Source organism: Bison bison, unplaced genomic scaffold (genome assembly GCF_000754665.1).
Source record: "Bison bison bison isolate TAMUID 2011002044 unplaced genomic scaffold, Bison_UMD1.0 scf7180017863325, whole genome shotgun sequence".
NCBI classification, from domain to species: Eukaryota; Metazoa; Chordata; class Mammalia; order Artiodactyla; family Bovidae; genus Bison; species Bison bison.
The window spans coordinates 233,922-239,423 of NW_011493897.1; positions in this window are offsets into that span (position 1 = coordinate 233,922).

Consider the following 5,502-nt stretch of genomic DNA (forward strand, 5'->3'; position numbering starts at 1 on the left):
AGATCATGGCATCCGGTCCCATCACTTCATGGGAGATAGATGGGGAAACAGTGGAAACCGTGTCAGACTTTATTTTTGGGGCTCCAAAATCACTGCAGATGGTGACTGCAGTCATGAAATTAAAAGACGCTTACTCCTTTGAAGGAAAGTTATGACCAACCTACATAGTATATTCAAAAGCAGAGACATTACTTTCCCAACAAAGGTCCATCTAGTCAAGGCTATGGTTTTTCCAGTAGTCATGTATGGATGTGAGAGTTGGACTGTGAAGAAAGCTGAACACCGAAGAATTGATGCTTTTGAACTGTGGTGTTGGAGAAGACTCTTGAGAGTCCCTTGGACTGCAAGGAGATCCAACCAGTCCATTCTAAAGGAGATCAGCCCTGGGATTTCTTTGGAAGGAATGATGCTAAAGCTGAAACTCCAATACTTTGGCTACCTCATGCAAAGAGTTGACACATTGGAAAAGACTCTGATGCTTGGAGGGGTTGGGGGCAGGAGGAGAAGGGGATGACAGAGGATGAGATGGCTGGATGGCATCACTGACTCGATGGACGTGAGTTTGAGTGAACTCCAGGAGATGGTGATGGACAGGGAGGCCTGGCGTGCTGCGATTCATGGGGTTGCAAAGAGTCGGACACGACTGAGCGACTGAACTAAAGTGAACTGAACTAAGGGAAACATGTCCTATGAGACTAAGGCAAAAGAATATCTGAAAGAATGCTTGCCTCCTCCTCAAGGGGCCTTGGACTCCCTATCAATCTGCATAAGCTTTACCTCTCTCATTAGTATGAAGTCATATTTAGCTTAGTGTAGAAATAGATGGATAAGTATAGAAATAATTGTGTATTCGTGAGTATACACATATTTCCAAGCTCTGTCCTCTGAAGGGCCTGGAAGCCATGATACCCTAGTAGCAATGAGCACACTTAGCACCAAGTTTTTATTTCTAATACCATTCTCTAGTGAGAGTAACCAGGACTCCGAGCAAAACGGCTGCTCCTAAAACTGGGACAGGGAATGTACAAGATGAGTTTGGAGCATCTTGTAGTGCCAGAAAGTGAAGAAGTGCTTTAAAAAAACTAATGACGGTATGTCAGAGGCACCAGTGCAACAACTCCAAATGGCTAAAGCTGGAATACTTTGAGCAATGGAATAAATACTGTAGAATTGGATTATAACCCATGTTATGAAATAAATACCCATGAATCCATACTGATATAAATAATTGAATAAACAAATACATGGGAGAGGATTCTTCCCATACAGAAGAATTATAAAAAATTTATGTAGATACTCTGCCCTCAAGGACATGGATCATAACTCTTCAACCCTTAAGTATGGGCAGAGCCTAGTAACTTCCTTCCAAAGAATACAATTTGGAAAAAAGGAAAAAAGAATAACTTTACAGTGGAGAAACTTACCAAACACAAGCTCAGCAGGTTAACATCATTAGTGGTAAGTGATTAGTAGTACCCTGGTATGATGTGATGAGAATAGCACTTCACCTCTGTAGTTTTCCTCCTGACAATGCAAAACCCTAGCCTAATCATGAGGGGAAAATATCAGACAATCACAAATTAAGGGATAGTCTACAAAATACTTAACTAGTACTCCTCAAAACTGTCAAGTCATCGAAAACAAGGAAGGTGTAAGAGACTGTCACAGTCTAAAGCAGACTAATAATAAAGGGCATGTGATCCCACTTAGAAAGTGGGATCCTGCAATAGAAAAACAACATTAGGTATAAAGTAAATAAATCAGAAATAAAATATGGAACTTAGGTCTTTCAAATTGTCAAGGTCCTGAAAGACAACAAAACATTGAAGAATTGACAAAGATTAGAGGAGATTAAGGATACATAACTACTAAATGTAATACAGGATCCTGGAACAAAAAAGGGAAATTAGTGGGAAAAGTGGTGACCGTTGAATAAGTGGTTTAGTTAACAATGTTATATGAATGTTAATTTTCTTGTTCCTTTGTTGGTATGTAAAGTCTTGCCTTTAGGGAATTTGGGCAAAAGTTATGTAAGAAATCTTTGTTTTAGTTTTTCAACTTTTGTGAAACTATGAAATCCGCCCCCCCCAAAAAAACATAAAAAATTACTAAAGCAATCCAAATAGTAAAACACAGGCATCCAGTACCATGATCTTTCGTAAGAAGACTCTTCAAATGAGAGAAGTTGCCCCCAAGGAAATCGAGAAAAACAATGCTCTGAAGAGAGCTTTAAAATAAGTTTATTTACAATCCACAAGGAAGGGAAGATGCTAGTTTGAATAAACCTGGACTCCACACCACTCCCATCCTAACCTACTTTCATCTATTGGTTCTGGCAGATAGTGGAGACCTCAGGATCAGTTTGAAGCCCGACAGAAAGAGCAGGTACAGGTCTTCCTCATTATCTGGCTAAACCAGTGGTTCTTCAACTTTACCATTCATCAGGAGGACTTACTAAAATTTCTGATTCAGTACATCTGGGGTGGGATTTGAGAATTTCTGTCACATTCCAGATGATGCTGATATTTCTGGCTCAAGAGCCAAATTTTGAGAAACACTGGGCCAGGCAAGAGTCTGGAGACCAGTATTGGAGGCTCCTAATAAAAAGCAATGTGCAGGAAAGGGTTAGCTGACTCTTGTAACCATGATAGTGCTTCCCATATCCCCCAAAATAAAGAATTAAAACCAACCAGAATATGGGGAACAAATCTTCTGTACAGAAAAATTCCAAATAACTTATGTATGTATTGCCCTCTCAAGGAGGGCATGACTCCAGGCCTGAGACTCTTTATCCTCAGGAAGGCCAGCTTGCATCCTTAACCCATGTCTGGTGCCTGAGAATTTGGATTTGGGGAGGGTTCTTACCACCCTGATAAGAGTAGCTCCCCAAGACTAAACTGTATAACCATGTGGTTTATTATTTTTTTTTAATTACGCTTGTAAAGGAATTTATCCATTTCCTGTAAATTATGGAATCTATTATCTTATATTTATTTAATTTTATTTTTGACTGTGCTGGGTCTTCACTGCTGTGTCCAGGCTTTCTTTAGTTATGGTGGGCGGGGACTACTCTCAAGTTGCAGGGCATGGGCTTCTCATTATGGTGGCTTCTCTTGTTGCAGAGCATGGGCTCTTAAGTGCAGGCTCAGTAGTCATGGTGCATGGGTTTAGTTGCCCCGTGGCATGTGGAATCCTCCCAGACCAGGAATTGAACCTATGTCCCCTTCATTATCAAGTGGATTCTTAACCACTGAAGTCTAACCATGTGTTTTATATTGAACATCTGCTTTCCTCTTGGGAGCCTGGAATTTTGATATATGCTAGGCAGAGGGTGCCTATATAACTAGCCCTCATTACAAACCTCAGGCACTGAGTGGAAAGATGTGAAAATCTTCTGATTGCGTCTATCTTAGAGAAAAAAGAAGCAAGGTTTAGTAGTCATGAATTTAAGATGTCAGGTAGTATTTTTCTCTCGCCATATTTGAGTGTTTTAGTGAAGACACATAACAAAGGTAATACCCAAGCAAGTATGGGGGAAAGGGCAAAGGAATTGAGAGTGCATGGTAGGGTATGGATATAATGTTGGACCATGGGTTTTAGACCAGGTGGGTTAAGAAGTGAAGACAGAGCAGGTTGATGGAGCTTCCCTGGTGGTCCAGTGGTTAAGAATCTGCCTGCTAATGCAGGGGACATGGGTTCAGCCCCTGGTATGGGAATATCCCACATGCCGCAGAGCAGCTGAGCCCATGTGCCACACCTGCTGAAGCCTGCATGCCTAGAGCCTGTGCTCTGCAACAAAAGAAGCCATTGCAGTGAGAGGCTTGCACACTGAAACCAAGAGTAGCCCACCCCCTGCCCTGAAGCAACTAGAGACAAAAAACCCCCACACAAAGCAACAAAGACCCAGCACAACGCCCCCCCCCCCCAAAAAAAAAAGAGGAGGTTGATGGAGGGCACACAGGGGAGTCAAAAACTGTTGGAGTCAGAGTACTGGAGTGAGTGTGCTGGAAAGATAAGAGATGTTTTCGGAGAGTAAGATGCTTTAAATCAAGGTTTTGATGATAATGACATAGGTAGATTATAAGATCATTGGGGTGAGAAGGTCTCTGAACTGAGAGGCCAGGTGGTAAAGATCTACCTCAACACTTATACTCATTCTCCCTTCCTCCTTAATATCAGAATCTTGATTTTTACCTGGGCACATTGCCTCTCTGTATAAGGACACATTTCCTAGCCTCTCTGGTAGCTAGATATATGTGACTAAATGAGATCCAAGTGGCAATGTTCTGTGGAAGGCAATGTTCTCCTAGGAAGTTGCCTTAAGAGAAATGGAAACTATACTTTTCTTTTGTGTAGAATGTCCATATAATGGCTGGAGCTCCAGCAGCCATCTTGGACCATAAGACAGAGCCATATGCTGAGAGCGGAGCAGAAAGAGATGCTATGGAGCTGCAATACCACTTCAGGACTATCTTCCTCCAGACTTTTTAATATGAGAAGGAAATAAACTTTAACCTTGTTTAACCCACTGTTACTTTGGGTTACTGTTACTAATCCTAACTAATACATTGGATGGGTGAAAGTGTTACTTACATAATTGTGGAAATCAACTACAGAATAAGGTTACACATCCATGTTCATAGCAGCATTATTTATAATAGCCAAAACATGGAAACAACCAAACTGTCCATTCATGGAGAAATAAAGAATATGTGGTATATATACACAATGGTATATTATTTAGCAATAAAAATAAAGGAAATCCTGCCTCTGCGACAACATGGATGGACCTTGAAGGCGTTAGGCTAAATGAAATAAGTAAGACAAAGAGAGAAATAGCATATGATCTCAGTTATATGTGGAATCTAGAAAATAAAACTCTCAGATGCACAGAGAAGATTGGTGGTTGGCAGAGGCAGGACATGGGCACAATGGGTGAAGGAGGTCTAAAGGTAAGTGTGCCATGCTTAGTGGCTCAGTCATGTCTGACTCTTTGCAACCTCATGGACTGTATAGCCCGCCAGGCTCCTCTGTCCATGGGGATTCTCCAGGCATGGGAATCATGGTGGATTCTTTACCACCTGAACCATCAGGGAAGACCCTAAAGGTAAATACTTACAGTTGTAAAATAAGTCCTGGGGATATAATGTACACCATGGTGACTATAATTAACAATATTCTGTTGTACATTTGAAAGTTGCTAACAGAGTAGATCTTTAAAGTTCTCATTGAGAGGGTAACAGGCAGGAAGGCCAGGGGTCTCCAAATAGAGGAAATAGCCTGCAAGTGTCAGACATTTTTATCTCTCTTAAGCGGCAGGAGGAAACAAACTAGCAATATTTTTTCCTTCTCTATACAAATTTAAAGGGAGGTTTCTCTTAAAATATTGTGTTGCCATAATGACACCCAGTTTCGCCTGAAGTTAGCTATTCTCGAGTCTAGAGATAACCAATGCCTTTTTCTTATGGAAATGTTTGTCTTAAGCTATGCTAATGTACTATG